The 24,934-nt window shown below is 50.9% G+C and overlaps 1 protein-coding gene across 8 annotated transcripts in view; it reads left to right on the top strand.

Moving 5' to 3' along the window:
* Positions 1 to 24,934, top strand: part of ATF7IP (activating transcription factor 7 interacting protein) — an 815,446-nt gene that overhangs the window by 431,484 nt on the left and 359,028 nt on the right. The gene's annotated exons all lie outside the window — the stretch shown is intronic.

Consider the following 24,934-nt stretch of genomic DNA (forward strand, 5'->3'; position numbering starts at 1 on the left):
CCAGGCTCAAGGTCAACTAACAGACCTGGTGTTGGTGGACAGCCGCACACATCGCTCTCTGCAGTGGTGGAACACCAAAAATTTGACAAAAGGGCGGCCGTTTCTCGAACCTGTTCCACAAGTAGTGCTCACAACAGACGCATCTCTCACATGATGGGGAGCCCATCTCTTACATCATACAACTCAAGGTCAATGGAACAGTCAACAAAAACTGTTCCATATCAACCATCTAGAGCTGCTAGCCATATTCTTAGCACTCAAGACTTTTCAACTACAAGTACAAAACAAAGCTGTCTTAATCCGGACGGATAATATGACAGCCATGTACTATATACAAAAACAGGGGGGGGGGGACACTCTCTGCAACTGTCCCAGCCCGCACAGAACATTTGGAGATGGACCATTCCTCAAAATATACATCTGTTGGCAGAACATCTTCCAGGAGTTCACAATCAGATAGCAGATCTGTTAAGTCGACAGTCACAACAGATTCACGAATGGGAACTACATACCCAAGCTCTTCAGCCATTCTTCCACAGGTGGGGTTATCCACAAATAGATCTGTTTGCCACCCACGAAAATGCAAAATGCCCAACCTTCGCCGCCAGGTTTCCACACCCGTTGTCCAAGGGCAATGCGATATGGATGAATTGGTCAGACAGATTTGCATACGCTTTTCCGCCTCTCCCACTGATTCCATTGGTAGTGCGCAAGCTCAGACAACAGTCTCTCAAACTAATCCTAGTAGATCCCACATGGGCACGCCAACCGTGGTTCACCACACTGCTACACCTCTCTCTGCTTCCACATCAAAAGTTACAGCTCACACCCTCCCTGTTAACACAGAACCATGGAGACACCCAGACCCAAACCAACTGAATTTAGCGATCTGGCTCCTGAAGTCTTAGAGTTTGGTTATCTAAACCTACCACCAGACTGTATGAACGTTAAAGAAGCTAGGAAACCCACTATCGGAGCGTGTTATGCCGCAAAATGGAAAAGATTCGCTATATATTGCAAAAATAATCAAATTGATCCCCTGGATGCCTCCATCCAAAATATCATTTGTTACCCTTTACATCCACAAAGGTCTAATTTGGTATATTCTTCCATATGCCTGCACCTTGCAGCAATTGCAGCGTATTTACAAAACAGACATCATCTGTCTCTCTTCAGAGTGCCTGCAATCAAAGCATTCATGGAAGGATTAAAAAGAATAATCCCACCCAGGTTGCCACCTTCTCCTGTGTGGAACCTTAACATTGTCCTTACAAGACTCATGGGACCCCCTTTCGAGCCTCTACATAAATGTGAACTGCAATTCCTAACATGGAAGACAGCTTTCTTTGTTGTTATTACCTCTCTTAGAAGAGTAAGTGAGATACAAGCTTTCACTATACAAGAACCATTTTTTCAAATACATCCTAACAAAGTGGTTCTTAGATCTAATCCAAAATTTCTTCCAAAGGTTATTACTCCTTTTCACTTAAATCAATCCGTATAGTTACCTGTGTTCTTCCAAAACCCAGACTCTGTAGCGGAAAGGGCTTTACACACTAGATGTTAAAAGAGCTCTTCTATACTATATAGCTAGAACTAAATCCTTTAGAAAAACAAAACAACTGTTTGTGTTCGAGGCATGTGGGCTGCTAAATTCATATCTGTAGCATAGATCGCCGCCTAGTGTTGGGTCCGGATGATTGCACATTGTTGTCCTGGAAGAGTCTTCGAAGTATCACGAGATAGGTGGCTCCTCCCCGGGACTACAGTGCGCGTGGGCATCTACTCCATCCCCAGAATGTTTTTTTCCGCCATTGGGTTCGGATGTGATTTTGACGTCTCCTGTTCGGAATCGTTATAGAACTTTTTCAAGGCCAAAAGGCCTTCTTTGCACCGTCGGTATTGTTCGCGTTCGGTCCCGTCTATCTTCCAGCTCGTGGAGTCGGATATCCGGGGGGTCGTGTGACTCTTCGGTGATCGGGGCCTAGTCGACGCAGCAAGACTTCAACGGCATGGAGCGGAGTCCATTCAAGAAATGTCCCGTGTGTGGATCCAAGTACCCACACATTGACGTCCATCCTGTGTGCAACAAGTGCCTGTCGCCGGACCACGACGAGGCCAACTGTATGGCCTGTTCCAGATTTCGATCGAAAAAAACGATCAAGCTTCGGCGCGTGGCGCGCCTTGAGGCCCAGCGATCGGCTCCAGCACCGGTGGACATCTTTGACGACCCCGCGGAAGACGAACAAGTGCGTCACCTGCAGATTTTCCCTACCCCGATGGAGGTCGAGTCCGAAGACGGAGCTGACGACCATAGTCCCGACATTGAAGAAATCGTCGAGAAGGTAGGGGACGACGACGAAGCATATGGGGCCATGGAAGATAGCTCGGAGGATGAGCTATGCCCCGTTTATACTCTCACGAAGGCTCAGGTCACGGGATCGCCACGCGGCCTTACCCACGACCTTACACCTCGATCCACGGCCCGCCTTCCGGCTCGGCTACGGACATCTCCGCGGAGCCGCCATTACAGAAAACGAAACCGAAACCCTCGGTACCAGTGAAAACAAAGATGGCCGACACGCCATCGAAACCGAAGACGTCCGCTCCGGTGCCGACGCCGTCGTCTTCGGGGGCCCCCAAACAGGCGTACGCTGCAGACCAGGCTAAGGTGCCGAAGGTGGTTGCGGAGCCAAGCTCGAAAGCCCATCGGGTCGGAGTCTACCAAGGGAGACAAGCCGACGCCCAAGAAGACTGCAGTTCCTGCATCGGGAAAGTCTGTCGCGCCGAAGACCAAGGGGCCCGTCGACGCGAAGTCGGTGAAGGCCGCAGAGCCGAGGTCTGGGGCCGTGACCCCTAAAGGGAAACCGATCGATCCGAAGCCATCGGCATCGACGTCTACGGTAGTGGACAGTGTAACGGACGTACCGGTCACGAGTGCTCCTCGACCGGACAACCACAAGTCGGCCACGATCGGGTCTTCCCCAGGGGGCGGACCACGGACATCAGTCGGATCGACGAAACAGTCAGCTTCCTTTACGAAGCAGGTCTCGGACTCCCTCAAGCGCCTTAAGGTCAAGGCTTCAGCATCGGAACCGAAGACTCCTTCCGCGCCGACGCTACAAGACGCACCAAAGACCTCATCGGCACCGCTCGTCTACACGTTGCCGCCTAAGGTGGCGCCGAAGGCCTTTGCACCGCGGTCGGTGCCCAAAGACACCGTGTCGACGTCTAGTCCACCGGCTGGGTCCGTGGGTCCTTGACAACCTTTGGTTGAAGAACGGTCGGAGCATTTCATCGATGCCGACACCGGCAAACTCACGCTCTACAAGAGGAAGATTACTTCGCAACCTTTGCAGTCCTTTACAATTCCTCTGAAACGTAAAAAGCCTGCAGCAGACACCCCCGTTCTGGTGGAACAGATTCTTCCTCAGCATAGGCGGAGTGCCACACCTTCACCCACGTACTCAGATGGGGATGGAGGGGACCAAGATGAGTACAGCTTCCCTGCTCATACAGAGCCTGATGAGCAGCAGGAATCATGGATGGATACTGGTGATCAAGGGGACCAGCAGACGGTCCAGGATCCACAGGTCTTTCATGTGAAACAGTCCCCCACTGAGGACTCTGCGGCGTTTAATGCCTTAATCGAAAGGGCAGCTACAAACCATAAGGTGGAGCTGCATGCTGACCCCGTGGAAGTGGACTTCCTTTTTGACACTTTCTCTACTGCTGAAAAAACTGTCAAGACTCTCCCCATGTTGAAAGGGGTCCTTAAGCATGCGGCAGACATTTTCAAGGAACCCACAAGATCCCGGGTGGTAAACCCACGTATCGAGAAGAAATACAGACCGGCACCTGGCGACCCCACATACATACGGGGCCAGTTGCCTTTGGACTCTTTGGTGGTCTCTAATGCACGCAAGAGGGCAAACTCCCAGACGACGGGTGAAGCTCCTCCCCCAGACAAAGAGTCAAAAGTGCTGGAGGCACCTGGGAAGAGGGTAGCAGCTCAGGCGGCCAACATATGGCGCATCTCAATCACGCAAGCTCTGTTGGCCAGATACGATAGGGCACACTACGACACCCTAGAGCAGCTGTTACAACACCTCCCAGACCAGTTTAAAGAGGGAGCTGAAATGCTTATCCAGGAGGGGAAGCTCATCTCCAACGCTGCTATAAAGTGTGCGCTAGATGTTGCAGACACAGCAGCGAGAGCGATCAACAGTAGTGTGATGTTGAGGCGTCAGGCATGGCTCCGCATCTCGGGGTTCAAGCCAGAGATACAAACTACTATCCTCAACCAACCCGTTAATCCAGACAGGTTGTTTGGCCCAGAGGTGGACACCACCCTGGAGAGGATAAAAAAGGATACCGAGACTGCCAAGTCCATGGGAGCTCTCCAGTCACAACAATTTAGAGGGAACACTTTTCGTCGCTCAGGCACTCGAGGTGTTAACAGAGGGCACATGTCGCAGCAGACGCCATTCAATAAAAGTGGTGCGCAATCCTCCTACAGCAAGCAGGGCAGAGGTGGATACAGCGGAAACAGTGCCAAGGGTAGAGGCAGAGGCAACAACAGTTCCCGTACCTCTGCCGCCAACAAACAGTGACTCCCTGTCACTGCCCCCCGACCATCCAACACCTGTCGGGGGGAGACTCCAACAGTTCCTGCCCGTCTGGAAGTCCATCACCACAGACAGGTGGGTCAGGAAACTTATCCAGTTCGGCTATTGTTTAGAACTGACATCCACCCCACCACCCATGCCTCCAAAACACCGTCCTATGTCAGCAGAGCACTTGCACTTATTGCAGCAGGAGGTTCTAGTGATGCTGCAAAAAGGCGCAATAGAGCTCGTGCCAGTGGAGGAGGAAGGCACAGGGGTTTATTCCCTGTACTTCTTAATCCCAAAGAAGGACGGCTCACTCAGACCGATTCTGGACCTCCGACCCTTAAACCAGTACATTCTTTCGGAACACTTTCACATGTGGACACTGCAGCAGGTTCTTCCCTTGTTACAACAGGGAGACTTCCTCGCAACCTTGGACCTCAAAGATGCTTACTTTCACATACCACTCCACCCCTCCCACAGAAAGTACCTCAAGTTCACCATCCAAAACAGGCATTACCAGTTCAAGGTGCTCCCCTTCGGAGTGACCACTGCTCCCAGAGTGTTCACAAAATGTCTGGCGACAGTGGCGGCACACCTTCGGAGACAGAGTATACATGTCTACCCTTATCTGGACGACTGGCTCGTGCACGCAAAGTCAGCCCAGCAGTGCGCCGCCGACATGACCCACACCATTCACCTCCTTCACAGTCTAGGATTTACACTGAACTACCCGAAGTCACACCTCCAGCCAGCCCATGTGCTGCAGTATTTAGGCGCGACTATCAATACTCTGGCTGCCACAGCTCAGCCAAACCCAGCGAGGATCGCCAACATCCAGTCGCTGATCCAAAAGTTCAGACCACAACACTCACTCCCAGCGAGAGTGTTCATGCAGTTGATAGGCATGATGGCCTCCTGCATCTTCATAGTCCCGCACGCGAGACTCCATATGCGTCCGCTCCAAGAATGCTTAGCGCATCAGTGGACTCGGGCTCAAGGACAACTGAACGACCTAGTGTTGGTGACGGGTCGGGCATACAACTCTCTGCATTGGTGGAATCCACACAACCTTTGCAAGGGCCGACCGTTCCAGGAGCCTGTGCCACAGATTACTCTAACAACGGACGCGTCTCTCCTAGGATGGGGGGCTCATGTGCTCCACTATACGGTGCAGGGACTATGGACAACGCAACAAAAGAAGATGCACATCAACTACTTGGAACTGATGGCAATCTTCATGGCACTCAAGTCCTTCAAAGTACATCTGTGCAACAAAGTCGTGTTGATCCGGACGGACAACATGACAGCCATGTACTACATTCAAAAGCAGGGAGGTACGCACTCTCCACAGTTGTCTCATCTGGCTCAGAGCATGTGGAAGTGGGCCATTCAGAGGAACATCTTCCTCATGGCGGAACACCTCCCGGGCACGGACAATCAGATGGCGGACCTGCTCAGCAGGTACAGCCACCAAATGCACGAGTGGGAGATACATCCATCAGTACTCCACCCGTACTTCCAGCAGTGGGGTCATCCAGAGATAGACCTGTTTGCCACGGAGGAAAACGCAAAATGCCAAAGCTTTGCCGCCAGGTTCCCTCACCCACAGTCGCAGGGCAATGCGATATGGATGAACTGGTCAGGCAGATTTGCGTACGCTTTTCCCCCAGCGCCTCTCATTCCGCTGGTGGCAAGAAAGCTAAGGCAACACTCGATGACACTCATCCTAGTTGCTCCAACGTGGGCGTGACAACCATGGTACACCACGTTCCTCGAACTCTCTGTGGTACCGCATCAAAGACTGCACCTCACACCCCGGCTCTTGACGCAGAACCGTGGAGACATTCAGCACCCAGATCCGCAGCAGCTCAATCTGGCGATCTGGCTCCTGAGGTCTTAGAATTTGGCTACCTTGATTTGCCCCCTGAATGCATGGACATCATCCGGGAGGCAAGGAAGCCCACTACCAGAGCTTGCTATGCAGCAAAATGGAAGCGGTTTGTCATCTACTGTACCGAGCACGCTATTAACCCGCTCGATGCCTCCATTCCTAATATCATCTGCTATCTGTTGCATCTTACAAATGCAATCTAGCATACGCTTCCATTAGGATACACTTATCCGCCATAGCGGCTTACCTCCAAAACAGGCAGCATCTCTCTGTCTTCAGGGTGCCTGCCATTAAAGCATTCCTGGAAGGGCTGAAGCGGGTCATCCCTCCCAGGACCCCGCCAGCTCCTGTGTGGAACCTCAATGTGGTGCTCACCAGATTGATGGGTCCCCCATTTGAACCTCTGCATTCATGTGAACTTCAGTTCCTCACATGGAAAGTGGCTTTTCTCATTGCCATAACGTCTCTACGACGTGTTAGTGAGCTACAGGCGCTCACCATCCAAGAGCCATTTATACAGATTCATTCAAACAGGGTGGTGCTGCGCACTAACCCCAAATTTCTCCCTAAGGTGGTGTCGCAGTTTCATGTCAATCAAACTATCGAACTGCCCGCATTCTTTCCCAACCCAGAAACAGTAGCAGAAAGGATGCTCCATACGCTTGATGTCAAAAGAGCGCTTATGTACTACATTGACAGAACACAACCCTTTAGAAAGACACAGCAACTCTTTGTTGCCTTCGCAGCTCAGCACAAAGGCAACCCCATTTCCAAAGCAGGAATAGCCAGGTGGATCGTTAAGTGTATTCAGATTTGCTATCAGAAGGCTAAGCGCACTTTAGCGGTCCCCCCCAGGGCACACTCCACACGCAAGTTGGGGGCCTCCATGGCATTCCTAGGTAACATTCCTTTGGAAGACATTTGTAGAGCAGCCACATGGTCTACACCACATACGTTTACCAAACATTACTGTGTGGATGTGCATTCCAAACAGCAGGCAGCTGTAGGACAGGCTGTTCTTAAAACACTTTTTCAGACTTCTGCAGCTGGCACGGGCGGCCGCCGTTAATGGAGGGACTGCTATGTATTCTATGCTACAGATATGAATTTAGCAGCCCACATGCCTCGAACTGAATATGCTACTTACCAGTATGCATCTGTTCTTGGCATGTAGGGCTGCTAACATTCATATCGCCCGGCGCCCGTAGCGGCTGCAGACTTTATTCTTACACTTTATCTCTAGCATGGCCATCACTTTCACTGTTAAACTCCATCTTTGCCACAATGGCTAAAAACAATCTGGGGATGGAGTCGATGCCCATGCGCACTGTAGTCCAGGGGAGGAGCCACCTATCTCGTGATACTTCGAAAACTCTTCCAGGACAACAATGTGCAATCATCCGGACCCAACACTATGCGGCGATCTATGCTACAGATATGAATGTTAGCAGCCCTACATGCATAGAACAGATGCATACTGGTAAGTAGCATATTCAATCTTTCTCTCCTCCACACAAAGGCAACCCTATCTCTAAAGGTGGGATCGCAAGGTGGATTGTAAAGTGTATACAAATATGCTACCTAAAGGCTAATCGTACAGTTCCAGGCATGTGGGCTGCTGAATTCATATTTGTGCATAGATCGCCGCCTAGTGTTGGGTCCAGATAATTGCACGTTGTTGTCCTGGAAGAGTATTCGAAGCATCACGAGATAGGTGGCTCCTCCCCTGGACTACAGTGCGCATGGGCATCCTCTCCATCCTCAGATTGTTTTTTTTCGCCATTGGGTTCGGATGTATCTTCCTTTACTCAAAGTTCGGGATCGAAACTACGCTTTCTAGAGGCCAAAAGGCCTCCGCGATCGTCGGTATTGTCTCAATTCGGTGCCGACAGCTTCTTTACAAACTTTAACCAACTTGGAACGTCGATTCGGGCCGCGGGCCTTCTCGGCGCCCAGTCGTCGATGGAACAAAGCCCATTCAAGAGATGCCCTCTATGTAACTCCAAGTACCCACATATCGATAAACACCCTGTATGTAACAAGTGTTTATCTCCTGAACATGAGGAGTCCGACTGCCTAGCCTGTGCCCAGTTCCGTTCAAAAAAAGACACTTCGAACTCGACGGGCCGCTAGACTAACCATGCAGAGGCAAGCACCAGAGCCAGAAAATATCTTCGCGACGAAGACGATATTGTCGAGGCAGAAGAATACGAAGACCAGTCGGATCAAGAATCGGAGCATAACTCCGACTACTACATCGACGAGGAAGAAGACATCGTCGAGGTAGGGGACGACGAACAAGGGATTGGAGCCGTAGAGGACGACTCCTGTGACCAAACGGACCCAACCGTAACTACGGTGGCCTATACGTTCACCTCCACGGTTCCACAGGCTCAGGTCGAGCCATCGCCACAAGGCCTTAGCCGAGATCTCCAAAGACATTCTATAGCCCCACAGTACAGCCCGGCTAAGAATATTACTACAGAGCCATCGGATCAACAAGCTCCGAGATTGGTGACATTGAAACCAAAAGTAGTGGACACAGAACGAAACCGAAACTCATCGACTACACGGTCTTTGGACCACACTACGTCGATCCATCGGAGTCGAGGCCGAAGAAGCTCGTCAACAACACAGTCTTCGGGCCAAACTATATCGAACCTTCGGCGTCGAACACAAGGGTCGTCGAACCAAAAACAAGCGCCCCGGTATCTACTCCAAAACAAAAAGGCGTCGAACTGAAAACATCGGCGCCGACGGCCGAAAAAACAAAAAAGGGACTCGATCCAAAGAAGGTTGTTGAACACAAAGAAAGAGGCCACAAACCAATTGCTATGCAAAAGAAAACCATTGAGCCAAAAAATATCTCGTTCTGACCCTCCTCCAGATTCACTTATTGTGGCGGCAGTCAGAAAAGCACATTCTGCAGCATCCACCTCTTCTGCTCCACCTGAAATGGATAGTAAGAGTATGGATTCCTTGGGGAGAAGAATGTGCAACACCTCAGATCTGAAAGAGACACATTAGTATTAGATTCCTTACCTTAGAATATCCCCAGGCGTCAGACTGGATCCGGAAATTTTTGCGTAGCAGTACCCTTGCGCGTCGGTAGGCGTCGTCTGCGGGTCCGTCGTGGGCGCCGTGATGACGTCGTCGGAGTACTTAGATGCCGCCTCCGCGTGCTGACGTCAGTTCTTCTTTTTTCCGCGCCAGCAAGCGCAGATCTGGAAAAAGTAGTAACCCTAGTCACTTTTTGACTAACTTTTTTGATCCTTTTTTTTTTTTTGAAGAGCAAGACTTTATTAGCATTGTACGATAATGTTACATAGAAATGCCTCCAAATGGGAAGGCCAGAAACGGTATTCAGTACAGTGATGTAAGCATTCAGGAGCTGCAGACCATTCTGGTCACATGTTACAGTCAGTATATGGGGCATTAAGAACATTCCGAGAAACAATTTCATTTTTCCATACATAACTTTCGCTTGCATTTTGTATTTTGAAACAACAAAACGAGGAACTAAACATACGGCTCAACATTGACCGACATATTCATAGTCATTGAGTACCGAGGCACGTGGCTGCTGGCAAATGTAGAATCCGTGTACATCACCCCCCGCCACCCTCTAGTGTGCCCACCCCCCTACAACTGCCCCCAACACCATGCAATCTGGGCAGGCCCCTCGCCTGTAACATGATTCCCTCCCCCATAATTAGTCAGTGTCAGTGTCGTCATCAGAGCTCTCACTATCATTCTCTGGCAAAGGCTCACAGATGTCCCCTCTGTAGGAGTTCCAAGGCAGCCAAACTCCATTCCACTTACGAGGATTATCCCTCGTCTTATACACTGCCCTTTCCGTTATCATGAGCGTGTCCATGTTCCTGAGCCATTGCGCCAGCGTGGGTAGCTCAGCCACACCCCACTTTTGCGCAATGTCGCGTTTGGCCACCATGCAGCCTATCGTAACCCACAGTTTACCATAGTGTGTCAAATCGGTAGGACCCCAGACATTCAGCAAGCACACCCTGGGATTTTGAGGTACATTTGAATTCAGTGTCTGTGCGATGGTACGGAGCACCCGCCGCCAATAGCTCGATATGTGCGTGCAGCCCCAAAGTGTATGCAAGAGCGTGCCCTCCCCCCCGCATCTCCGCAGACAGAGTGGGTCGTCCGCCCTCTGCAGTTTGTGCAACGCCACCCGAGTATAGTAGATTCTATGAAAGACTTTCAGTTGTATGAGGCGGAACCTAGCCGAAATACCGGCTTCACGCGGGGACGACAGAGCTGCATTCCATTCGGAGTCATCGAAATCCCCAAGGTCTTCCACCCATTTGCCCTTAAGTTTACCTAGTGGCTCAGGTAAGTTATTAAGCAGTTTCCGGTAGGTTAGGGAAGTTGCACCCTCCAGCACACAGTCCGTGAGTAGGCGGTCTTCCAACGGGGAGGACTCCGGAGGCGTGGTGTCAGGCGGGATCGCTGCCATGAGTGCGTGTCTGATTTGTATGTATCTGAATCTTTCCGTGTCCCTTAATTCATATTGTTGTTGGAGGGAAAGGAATGGGATCACCCCCTCCCTGGACCACATGTCCCCCACAGTCGATATCCCAATGGCGTCCCACTGATCGAATCCCTTAGTACGCCTCAGATGGCCCAGTGCTTTAGTGTCCCACAATGGTGTTAGTTTTGTGATTACCCCCGCCCAGTGTAGTTTCGATTGTGCTTTATACCATAGTTGTACCGTGTGTTTGGTGGGCCCCAACAGTTTCGCCGCAATGCCCTTGTGGTACAGAGGAGCCAACATGCTGTTAGAGCCCAGCTGGGCCCGGTCCGCCTTAAAGGCTGGGTCATCCTGTGGTGCGTATATCCATTTGTTGAGAATTTTGAGTTGCGACGCCCAGTAGTACAACTGCATATTAGGCAGTGCAATCCCACCGTCGTACCAGCTCCTATTAAGTTTGGCGTGTGCAATTCTCGCTGGCCGATTTCCCCACAGTAAACCCGACATCAGTGCTGTCACCTTCTGAAAGTAGCTGGGGGGGATAAGTGTTGGGGCGTTTTCGAGGACATATAGAAAGCGTGGTAGTGCCATCATTTTGAACAAAGCTGCTCTGCCCAATAACGTCAGTGGGAGCGTCTGCCAGTGTCGTACATCACTTCGCAGTCGGAGGAGAGGAGGCTGTAGATTGCGAGCAGAGAAGTCTGCCGCGTCCCGGGTGATGTGTATTCCCAGGTACTTGAAGGACGTGAGCGCTACTTCCAGCGGGCATGCGTCTGGTAATGTCGGGAGAGGACCCTTAAGAGAGTAGATGAGTGATTTCGACCAATTAATAGTGTAGCCAGATACGTGGCCATGGGAGGTGCAGATGGCTAAAAGGTTGGGGATGCTGCTATCCAGGTCAGTAAGATAGATTAACATGTCATCAGCATACAATGACACTCTGTCCTCCCATCTCGAATCCCACTTAATGCCCTTCAGCAACGGTGTAGTCCGCACCGTAACCGCGAGAGGCTCTAAAACCAATGCGAACAGGATGGGTGAGAGAGGGCATCCCTGTCGGGTTCCCCGCCTCAGTTGAATTTCTCGTGATATGTGGCCGTTCGCCACTACACGTGCAATCGGATCCTTGTATAACAGCCGGATCCAGGCAAGAAAGTTCGGACCGAACCCCATAGAGGAGAGGACTGCGAAGAGGTAATTCCACTCCACCATATCGAACGCCATCTTGGCGTCTAGGGACAGGATGGCTGCCGGTTCCGTCAGAAGCGGGATTCTCGCCATGACTCCCTGCACCCTGCAAAGGTTCAGGGCTGTACTTCTGCGAGGCATGAACCCAGATTGATCCGGATGGATCAACTGTCCCAAGTGGGGCATGAGCCTGTTCGCCAGCAGTTTCGCCAGAATTTTAACTTCGGGGTTCAATAGTGAGATAGGCCTATAGGATGTGCATTCGTTAAGTGGTTTACCCGGTTTCGGTATGGCCACAATGGTTGCCATCCGCTGGTCTGGTGGTAGTGTGCCGCACTCCCTACTGTCCACGTACATCCGCAAGAGGGGCGGACCCAGGGACTCAGACATTGTTTTGAACCACTCGATGGGTATCCCATTGGGGCCCAGAGCCTTGCCCGGATGGATAGCGCCAATTGCCAATTGAATCTCCTCCGCAGTTATGTCGGAATCCAATTCCCTCATTGCATCGTCAGTCAATTTGGGCAATGCCACGTGGCTCAGGGCCTCTCGAGCGTCCTCCTCCGTGACAATCACCTCCGGTGTATACACCCCACTGAAGTGATCGGCTAGCACATCTACTATGTCTTCCGGTCGAGCGTGTACCCTCCCAAGTGTATCCGTAAGTTGTAGTATGTTCCTGCTGCCTCCCTGCTTTCTATCCAGCCACGCCAGGAGTTTAATGGCCTTGTCCCCGATGTCGTACACCCTGTGTTTGGTGGCCGCAATGTCCGCCTTAGTCAGGCGTCGCACATGATCCATGAGAAGCCGTTGACGCAACTGCAGGGAGTGGAGGTTAGTACAGGAGGGATCTGCCATATGGGCTGCGTTGGCAGCATCAAGCTGTAGTTCCAATTCAGACGTCACCTCTCCCTGTTGTTTCTTGTAGTGCGAGATCGCAGCTATCGCCTGCCCCCTAAAGACAGCCTTGTAGGCCTCCCAGAGTATGGAGGGCGAGCCCACCGATGCATGATTCTCTTCAAAATAGTGTTTGGTAGCTTTCTGTAGGTCTTTACGAATAGCCGGGACCTTGAAGTAACCCGGATAGATCGGGTATAGCCTCCTACGGGTGGCCGTATGGCTGGACAGAGTCAGGGTGATAGGCGAGTGATCGGAGACACCCCGTGGCTTTATTTGTGTGTCTTCGATAGTGAGACAACCGGACCCCAACGTGAGAAAGTGATCGATTCTGGACAGGCTGTTATGTGTTGCAGAGTAGTAGGTGTATTGTAATTGTCCCGGGTGTAGTGTGCGCCAGACATCCACCAGGCCCTGTGCCTCCAGAAACCCCCCAAGTTTGTTGGTGCCAGGTGAGTGCGAGCGTCCGGGGAATCTATCATGTGTGTCGTGAAGTACTGCATTGAAATCCCCCCCTATGATCAAGACCCCATCCGGGAGTTCTAAGAGGAACTTACCAAGGCCGGGCAGTGCCACTGCATGAAGTGCTGGGGGGATGTAAACCGACACCACCGACAAAGCTCTGCCCTCCCATTGGCCGGACACTGCTGCGAAGCGGCCCTGATCGTCTGTTTTGGTGGAAGTGATGATGTACCGCGAGGACTTGTGCATTAGTATGCCCGTGCCACGTGACCCCGGAGTGAATTCTGCATGTGTAACCATGTGGTACCCCCGCCTATCCATGGCCCTTGTAGTAGTGCCCATCATGTGCGTCTCCTGCAGCAGGACCAGGGCAGGACCCGCCCTCTTAATTCCCTGAAGAACCAGGCCTCGTTTGATCTTATCGCCCAACCCTCTGACGTTCCACGACATAATATGTAGTGGGGCCGTCTGAACGGGATCATCTATTCTGGCCATGGCAGTGGGGTGTGTATGTATCCCTCCAGTACCTTCGGGTGTATGCCGTGTCGCCCCCTGCGTGAGGCACTCTCGTGAAGGTGAGCCCATCGCTCAAAGGAGGCGCCACCCTGTGTCAGCAGAGGAGGCACCCACGGGGCAGCAACAGGGGCTTCAGTGTGAGCACCCCATCGGGTCATGTCGTGCCGTGCATTGTACACGTCGTGGTGCGACGTATAGTGTTGAGCCAAGTCAAAAACCTGTAGAACCAAACCAGTCATAAAAGTAAACATCCCCCCTCTCCCAACTACCCCCCTCCCTGCTTCCCTGCTATTCGGACACGAACCTGCCCGCCTCCCCAACTTAGCAGAGTGCATTACCCCAAACCCAACCAGTGTACTTGCGCGCTGGGGTGAAGGAGTCTCCGAGGTCAGCGGTCTCTCAATCTTCTCCCCGGAGGCCCCTCGCCCAGTGTCCAGTAGCGTGCCTCAGGTGTTCCGTATAGTAAGTCCAAAAAAACTGTCCCCAGGCCGGAAATCATTGTTCAGCGTTGTGGTCCTCACCCTCGGCCTCGCTGTGGGGTGACCCCTCGCTCACTCCATTACCTCTCGAAGTCTGGGAAGCCGGGAGGCTACCGATCGTGTGATCCTTCTGCTGCCGTTGTGTCCGTCGAGGGTGAGCGTTCGTCCTCCAGCCGTCCAACCAGTCCCTTGCGGATTCCGGGTTGTCGAAGAACCAGGTCTTGTTTTCGGTGACCACTCGCAATCTTGCGGGGAAGAGCATGGAGTATGGGATCTCTCTCGCCCTGAGTTCTTTCTTGACCTCGAAGAAGGTCCGGCGTCTGCGGGCCACCTCCACCGTGTAGTCAGGGAAGAATGCCACCGTAGAGTTTTGGATTTTTATCGGAGGGGACATTCGGGCCGCCTGCAGAGTGATGTCTCTGTCCCGGAAGTTGAACAGCCGGGCTACAATGGGTCTCGGAGCCGCTCCAGGTTTCGGTTGGCCTCCCGGCACACGGTGCGCCCTCTCCACCGAGAAGAAGGCGGATAGCCCCTTAGGTCGCAGTTCTTTGGTGATTAGGCCCTCCACGTATAAATCCATGGCTCTCACCCCCTCCGTCTCCGGCACGCCGAGTATGCGGATGTTGTTCCGCCTGGAGCGCCCCTCCTGGTCGTCGAGCTTTTCACGTAGCACCTTATTGTCCGTTACCAGCTTTTCGACCGCCAGTTGGAGTTCTGAGACATCCTCCACCAAGGATTTCGTTACCAATTCCATGGCGCCAACTTTTTCTGACATCTTGTGGAAATCAGCCCTGATCAGCGTAATGTCCGTGGATATCGTGCCCACCGTCGTTTGTAGATGTGCCAGGGCCTGCATCACGTCATCCAGAGTCGCCTTTTTGGTCCCCTGTACCTCTACGGATCTACCAGCCGCCTCCTTCCCGGCCGTCGGGGACACTGCAGGCCTGTCGCAGGCATATCGGTCTATGCGAGTCTGTGTAGGCCCACTTTTCAGGCCTCTCCCCGCCATGTCGCTAGTATCCGCGTCCCCTGGGCAAGCCAGCGACAGGGGACCGCGTTTGCCCCTTCTGCGGTGTATTTTGTCCGCCGGTGTTGCAGGTTAAGTTTGTGGCAGGCCGGGGGTGCAGTTGCTGGCCTGGGAGTCTTCTGGTGGGGGGACCGTTACCCCGTTTCACGATGCCCTGCCGGGAGTGCGGGGAGGAGAATGACGGACGGGGCCAAGTTCACGCACCCCTGGTACTTGCTGTCGCTTTATTCCCCCCCCTCAGGCAAGGGGGCGGGAGCCGGTTTCTTGGGGTCTCCCAGGCGCCAGTACCGCTCAGCAGGTGGCGTGGTGGAGAGCAATGGGGCCCAGGTGAGGGACGTGCCCGTATCGTGTGGGGCTCCGAGTCCTGCAATGTCGGGCGTTGTAGCAATAATTGCCTCACCCCAGGCCAACCAGCAGGGACGGCTCCGCAGCACGCGTGGACAGTGAGGCGGAGAGCGGGTGGCCGCTGTCTGTGGTGGGGTGGGTGAGGTCCGGATTCTGGCCGGGTTTAACGGTGCAGCGCAGACCCTCCGCAAAATGGCGGCACGTCGCCGCTGGTCAATCTCTGGTGGCTTCTCACCGGGCGGCCTCAGGTCATAGGGGAGTGAAGCAGCACCCACCCGTCTCTATCCAAGCGGCGTTTGGCCGCGTCCGCTCCCGGTTTATCCCGCACTCACCCCGCGAGCCGGCGCCCGTCTGCCGAGATGGCATGCAGCGGGCACTTCCGGTGCGGGCTCCCCGGGGCAGTCGCGCTTCCTGGCAGACCGGAGTGTGAAGGCAGACCCCGGTTGCGCTGTGTTGCAGAGGCCTCCCCGTCACCTGGGTGTATGTCGGTTCCCGACCGTCGGACAGCCACAGCACTTGTACCTGTCGGCACCGCTCGGTTCCAGGCTCAGGGTTCCTCCTTCTGGGGCTAAATGTTCAGCGGATGGAGTACAGGATTGTTGGAGAGGCCGCCTGGACCGCGGAGCTACTCCTCTATGCTGCCGCCATCGTTGGCTGCTAGCCACGCCCCCTTTTTTGATCCTTTTTGATCCTATTTCGAGTCTCTCGACTCCGACACGGTGCCTTAGGGATGCCCGGCTTCAAACCTTGTGACGATTGCGACCGGCTGATGTCGGTCACGGATCCTCACCGCGTCTGTTTGTCGTGTTTGGGCGTCGACCACGACGACAAGGCCTGCTCCGACTGCCGGGCCCTCTCTTCGAAAGCCAGGCGGGAGCGGTCCTGTAGGCGCCTCGAACTCCGGCAGTCGGCCCCGCGCCGTGAGAGGTCCCGATCCCATGGGAGGTCGAGGGACAGGTCGCGGGCTCGGAGCCATCACAGCTCCGAGAGTAGGCCGCACTCCTCCGGGTCGAAGTCGTCGTCAGGTAAGAGGCACAAGAAGGCCAAGCAGCGACATCGCTCCTCGGACTCCCCCCGACGCTCGCGCGATGCGGCCGGGGGTTCGGGTGACACCGCCCACGCGGCTCCGTCGGAGTCACGGGCGCCGCGTGCAGCTCCACACCCTCCGGTCCCTAGGCTGAACGCGACGCCGGAGGAGGTCGAGCGCTTCCTCATGGCCATGAGGAAACTCTCTCCTCCGACGGGCCTCGCAGCGCCTTCGGGCCCAGCGGACCCGTCTGGGGGCCCTAGCGGGTCGGCGGCTCCGGCCCCGATGCCGTCGGGTGCTTTGGCTCCGAGCCGGTGATATTACAATCTTTCTCCCCAAACCCATCTAGTCCAGCAGAACGGGCTTTGCATACATTGGATATCAAAAGATGCCTAGCATTTTTATCATTCTATCTTTACAAAACAAAGCAAATAAGAAAAACAGATCATCTCCTAGTAGCTCACGGTCAAGGAACACCAGGATCAGCAGTAACGAAAGCCACAATCGCCAGATGAGTCGCATCTGCGATACAATTCTGCCACGAAAAATCTAACAAACCTCTGACAGTAAGGCTAAAGCACACACCACGAGAACAGTCTCTGCATCTGCAGCCTTGTTTGCGAAAGACATTAGACAAGATATGCCATGCTGCGAGATGGAAGAAAGGCCACATGTTAACGAAACACTACTGCCTGCAATCTGCACAACGTGAGGATGCAGCAGTTGGCCAGGCTGTGCTATTGTCATATTTTTAACTAAGGTCAAACTCTTTATTTTTCATAAAATAGTTCTTCTCTACTTTATTTCTTTATTTTTCATTAAGATAAGTGATCAAGTAACTGTATTTGACAATTTGTACCTTAATATGGTTTGTGATGGGCAACATCCTTTACAACGCAACTTTTACCACGCAGTGCGTTTACATCGCAACTTTTACAACGCAAACCATTACAACGCATTGCGCTGGGGGGTGCTCTAGGATAGGGAATAGATTTAATTTACTATCCAACACCTTCCCTACTATCCACGGGGACTGGAGTTGGAATAGTAAATTAAACTATTCACTATCCAGCACCCCAAAGCGCTATGCGTTGTAATGGTATGCGTTGTTAAAACTGCGATGTAAAAGCATGCTTGGTAAAAGCATGCGTTGTAATGTCATACATCCTTTGTGATGTATCTTTGAATGGTTACTTCAACATTCACTGTTTTAATATGTCAATATACGGCAATGCTTAGCACATGCATTGTGTAAAAAATAGTGGGTAACTATTGGAAGTTTGAAATTACATGTCTCCCACCTTCCGCTAACGACAGCACAATTAGGGTACTGCTTTCTATTCTGATTCAGGCATGTGGATCTATGAAAGATACCCCAATACTGGATAAGAATACAAGTTACTTACCTGTAACTTTGGTTATCCAGTATTGGTATCTTTCATAGATTCACATGCAACCCACCCTCCTCCTCGTGGAGTCAGTTCTCATTGATTTTGGGGATACTTACTTGCCACTTGTGCTCAGAAAACCTGAAGAGAGCTTGCCTCTGCTGGGAGTGTTCTAGAGGCTGCTAGCAGCTGATTGGCTACAGCCAACATTTGGTCCTTTTTGGAAAAAAAGGACATAGGTAGGCTACTAATAGATGGCCTTGGGCCTTTTTATTCTATGTATTATTCATGGTACTGCTTGTGTATTTTACTGTGGGACTCCCATCTCGACGAAAGGGAATGATTCAGGCTTGTGAATCCATGAAAGATACCTATACTGGATAACCGTAGTTAAAGGTAAGTAACTAGTTTTCTTTTTACCACATTAAGTATGTGCTAACTACTCTTAAAGGTGCTTATGTATATTAATGGCTATCCCGGGAAGATTAAAAAGAATTGTCTTTAATCTGAGTTTCTTCAGGGGAATCTTGATTTAAATCATAAACAAATCTCCCTCCTTTCCTGGTGGAAAAAATAACAATTTGACTGCATACGGAGAAGGATCCAAATCTTCCCGCAAAACAGTTAGAGCGACTAATGTGTTCGAGGCATATGAGCTGCAGGTTGTACATTTAGCAATAGATCGCCACCTGGTGTTGGGCTCGGTTGATTGCAGGTTGTTGTTGTCTTCTTGGAAGAAGTCTTTGTAGTCACGAGATAGGTGACTCCTACCTTGGACAATACTGCGCATGGCCATCGACCCCATCCTCAGATTGTTTTTTTCCGCCACTGGGTTTGGATGAAACTTTTTCCGCTCCAGCTAGAAAATACTTTTTTCGGCATTTTCGAAGCGTAAAACTTTAGACAAACAACTTTTGACATCGAAGACACTTTTCGACATCACCAGCTACATCCCGGTGCATCGACGCGGGCCATTGGGCCCATCGGCGCCGTACGGCCTACGCCTCATGGAAAGAACTCCATTCAAGAGATGCCCGGTATGTCGAGCAAAATTCCCTCATAGCGACCATCACGAGGTTTACAACCTCTGTCTCTCGCCAGAACACGACGAGTCGTCCTGCACAGCCTGTGCCTCCTTCCGATCGAAAAAGACCATTCGGGATCGGAGGGCCCGTCGACACGAGATGAGGAGATCAGCACCAGCACCGGAGGCCATCTTTGAGAAGGAGATCGTCGAACAGGACGTCTCCGAGGACGAAAACCCACTCGAAGATATCTCCGAGGATGAGGCTCCACTCGTCGCCGAGGAAGACTCGCCTGATCTCCAGATCATATCGGGAGCAGAGGACTCGGACGATTCGATTCCATCTCGACAACCCGTGAGTACCTCTGCCCCTGCACCACAGACACTGCCCAAACCAAAGGCAACGGTCAGCACTCTGCCCATGGGGCCCAGTTGAGACCGAAATCTACCCTCTAACGCCCGCCTTCGGGCTCGGCTCCGAGGAAAAAGACTACACCTTCCGGTGCCTCGCCACCGAAAAAAACAACATATGCCAATTCCACCTCCTCCATTGGCACCGAAAAACCCTTCGACACCGAAGGAGTCTTCGGCACCGAAGCTAACACACCATTCGGCGCCCAAAGACTCTTCGGCACACAAACCTAAACAGGCATCGGTGCCGAAACCAAAAACAATAATGGAACCGAAAGCTTCGACTCCGAAACCATCCGGCTCCAAAAACAAAGACGGGAAGATAGACTCCGGCGCAACAGGACCAACAAAACCTGTCTCCACGCCGAAATCTTCGATAACGGTACCAAAGACCACAAGGCCTGATACACACAAGCTTAAAGAACCTTTGGCACCGAAGAAATTGCCACAGGACTCAATAACTCCTCCTAAGGCAAAAAACGCTAAAGAACCACTATCGACACCGAAAAAATCGGCGCTGATGAGGACCATACAAGAGGAAGAACTATTTAGACCAGATCCAAAGCAGAAAAAGGTCTATATCAACCAAAGACTGGACATGTGGAAGCAATTCCACACAAGAAAAGGCCAGCAGACACACCACTTCCAACTGTGGTTCCTACCAAAAAGGATTGTGCAACATCTCCAATGCACCCTTCCTCTCCTTCACCTTCTTCCTCTCCTATCACTCCATATACTGAGCCTATAACTTCTCCTGCTCAATCTCCTGCATCATCACACCACACTGACGAGGAGTATGATTTAGGTGGGGGGGGTGATGTACCAGATACCCATACATATCCCTTACATGAGGATGAAGAGGTCAACCCAGATTATACCAAGGAGGATGATGCATATAATTTCCAACCAAATAATGCACCAGACATACCTGATCCTCCGTATTACCCAACAAAACCTTCCCCTCCAGAGGATAGTATTGGGTTTAATCATCTACTGAACAGAGCTGCACTTTACCACGGAGTTCCAATGCACTCTGATGCCATTGAGGAGGATTTCCTATTAGACGCTTTTGAGCAATCACAGAGATCTACTCAAATACTACCTATGATCAAGGGGGTCATTAAACATGCCCCAGATATTTTTAAAGACCCAGTAAGGTGTAGGGTACTAAACCCAAGAATAGAGAAAAAGTATAGGCCAGCACCATCAGATCCTATCTACATTAAGGGACACCTACCATTGGACTCTTTAGTTGTGTCAAATGCACGTAAAAGAGCCAATTCCCAGACTTCTGGGGACACACCCTCCCCTGACAAAGAATCAAAAATCATTGATGCGTCAGGGAAACGGATTGCTGCACAAGCAACAAACATTTGGCGTATAGCAAACACACAGGCCTTACTCTCACGCTACGACAAGGCTCACTACGACCAACTAGAAAATTTAATGGAACATCTGCCAGATCAATACAAAGATCACGCAGCAGAACTCTTACAGGAAGGCAAACTAATATCAAATGCCTCCATTAAATGCGCACTAGACGTAGCTGACACAGCATCTAGGGCAGTTAACACCAGTGTTATCCTCAGGCGTCATGCATGGCTACGCATTTCCGGTTTCAAACCAGAGGTGCAAACTACCATCCTCAACCAGCCCTTCAATCAGAACCAATTGTTCGGGCCAGAGGTAGATACTACGCTAGAAAAGATGAAAAAGGACACAGACACTGCTAAGTCTATGGGTGCATTACAATCTACCCAGACTAGAGGTTCTTTTCGCCGCTCCTCTTATAGAGGAGGCTCCAAGCAGACCGGTGCAGATAACACGTCATCTTTTAAAACACAAGCACAAACCCCCTCTAATAAAGGTTACTATAGAGGAGGGTACAGAGGCAACAACAATAAGGGAAGAGGTAACAACAACAACTGCTCCTCTTCCACTCCCAAACAGTGACTTCCCTCTGCCTCCCCTACAACATTCCACACCAGTAGGGGGCAGAGTATCACAGTTCCTACCTGTCTGGGATTCCATCACAACAGACAGGTGGGTAAGACAAATTATCCAACATGGCTACTGCCTAGAACTCACAGCAACCCCCACAAACATACCACCCAGGCAGCGTCCACAGAACACATAACACTGCTTCAACAGGAAGTTCTAGCACTTCTACAAAAAGATGCTATTCAAGAGGTCCCCTTACAGGAACAAGGAACAGGAGTCTACTCCCTGTATTTCCTAATACCCAAAAAGGACGGGACATTAAGACCGATCCTCGACCTCAGGCCCTTAAACCACTACATTCAATCAGATCATTTTCACATGATCACTTTACAACAAGTACTCCCATTACTACAACAGGGAGACTTTCTGACAACACTAGACCTAAAGGACGCCTATTTTCATATTCCTATACATCCTGCACACAGGAAGTATCTAAGATTTGTCATACAAGGACAACACTATCAGTTCAAAGTCCTTCCATTCGGGGTCACAACAGCACCACGAGTGTTTACAAAGTGCTTAGCAGTAGTAGCAGCACATCTCAGGAGACAACAGATACATGTCTTCCCTTACCTCGTCGACTGGTACATAAAAGCAAGATCGTTCAACCAGTGTGTACAACACACCAAACAAACAATTCGGACATTACACAACTTAGGGTTTACGATAAACTATACCAAGTCGCACCTAGAGCCTTCGCACGTTCACCAATATCTAGGAGCTACCATTGACACATCAGTAGCATTCAGAGCTTGGTCTCCCTTTTTCAATGCCAACACTCTCTTCAGGCCAGAGTGTTCATGAAATTAATAGGCATGATGGCATCTTGCATCTTCATAGTTCCTCATGCAAGACTGCAAATGCGCCCATTACAAGAATGTCTAGCACAACAGTGGAATCGGGCTCAAGGTCAGCTCACAGACCTGGTGTTGGTAGACAGCCGTACATATCGCTCTCTGCAATGGTGGAACACCAAAAACTTGACAAAGGGACGGCCGTTCCTAGACCCTGTTCCACAAATAGTGCTCACAACAGATGCATCCCTCACAGGATGGGGAGCCCATCTCCTGCACTATACCACTCGAGGCCAATGGAACAGCCAACAAAAACTGCTCCATATCAATCATTTGGAACTGCTAGCAATCTACCTAGCACTCAAAACTTTTCAACTCCAAGTACAGAACAAAGCTGTTCTAATCCGGACGGACAATATGACAGCTATGTATTATATACAAAAACAGGGGGGGATACACTCTCTGCAACTGTCCCAGCTTGCACAGAACATTTGGAGATGGGCCATCCCTCAAAACATACACCTGACTGTAGAACACCTTCCAGGAATTCACAATCAGATAGCAGATCTGTTGAGTCGTCAATCACAACAGATTCATGAATGGGAGTTGCACCCACAAGTCCTACAACCATTCTTCCAAATGTGGGGGCACCCACACATAGATCTGTTTGCCACCCACGAAAGCACAAAATGCCCAACCTTCGCCGCCAGGTTCCCACACCCGCGGTCGGAGGGGAATGCAATATGGATGAATTGGTCAGGCAGATTTGCGTACGCTTTTCCGCCTCTCCCACTCATTCCACTAGTAGTACGCAAGCTCAGACAACAGTCCCTCAAACTAATACTAGTGGCCCCCACATGGGCACGCCAGCCATGTTTCACCACACTACTAGATCTCTCACTGGTTCCACATCAGAAATTACGGCTCACGCCATCCCTGTTAACACAGAACCATGGAGAAATAAGGCACCCAGAACCAAGCCAGCTGAATTTGGCAATCTGGCTCCTGAGGTCTTAGAGTTTGGCTACTTAAATTTACCACCAGAATGTATGAACATAATTAAAGAAGCTAGAAGACCCACCACTAGAGCATGTTATGCTGCTAAGTGGAAAAGATTTGCAATATATTGTAACAACAATGATATTGATCCATTGGATGTTTCCATCCAGAATATTATTTGTTACCTTCTACACCTACAAAGGTCCAACTTGGCTTACTCTTCCATTCGACTGCATCTAGCAGCAATTGCAGCCTATTTACAGAATAGACAGCACCTATCCCTCTTTAGAGTACCTGCGATAAAAGCATTTATGGAAGGATTAAAACGAATAATCCCACCTAGGTTACCACCTGCACCAGTATGGAACCTGAACATTGTCCTTACAAGAGTCATGGGACCCCCGTTTGAAGCTTTACACAAGTGTGAATTGCAATTCCTAACATGAAAAACTGCATTCCTTGTTGCCATCACCTCTCTCAGAAGAGTTAGTGATATACAAGCATTCACAATAGAAGAACCATTTTTTCAGATACACCCTAACAAAGTGGTTCTTAGACCTAACCCAAAATTCCTGCCAAAGGTGATTACTCCTTTTCACCTTAACCAATCAGTAGAGTTACCAGTGTTTTTCCAAAAACCAGACTCTGTTGCAGAAAGAGCCCTACACACCCTAGATGTTAGAAGAGCTCTTTTATACTACACAGACAGAACTAAATCCTTCAGAAAGTCAAAACAACTATTTGTATCTTTCTGTTCACCACACAAAGGCAATCCCATATCTAAAGGAGGAATTGCCAGGTGGATTGTAAAGTGTATTCAAATATGCTATCTAAAGGCAAAACGTACACTAACAGTTCCTCCTAGAGCGCACTCCACTCGCAAACTAGGAGCCTCTATGGCTTTCTTAGGAAACATACCACTAGATGACATATGTAAGGCAGCAACATGGTCTACCATACACACCTTCACTAAACACTATTGTGTTGACGTGCAAGCCAAGCAGCAAGCTGCAGTAGGCCAAGCTGTCCTTAAAACACTATTTCAGTATGCTGCAACGGATACAAGCGACCACCGCTAGGTGAGACACTGCTGCACAATCGTTGCTAAATGTACAACCTGCAGCTCATATGCCTCGAACGGAATATGCTACTTACCAGTATGCATCTGTTCTTGGCATGTAGAGCTGCAGAGTTGTACATGCCCTCCCGCCTCCCCGGGACTTGTATCCGTTCCAGTACTCATCTTACTTAGATGCACACGCATGGACATCCTTTTCTCTTTACTTCTACTAACTCCATCATTTCCCATCATGGCGAAAAACAATCTGAGGATGGAGTTGATGAACATGCGCAGTATTGTCCAAGGGAGGAGTC

This window comes from Lissotriton helveticus, chromosome 1_1, assembly GCF_964261635.1.
Source record: "Lissotriton helveticus chromosome 1_1, aLisHel1.1, whole genome shotgun sequence".
NCBI lineage: Eukaryota > Metazoa > Chordata > Amphibia > Caudata > Salamandridae > Lissotriton > Lissotriton helveticus.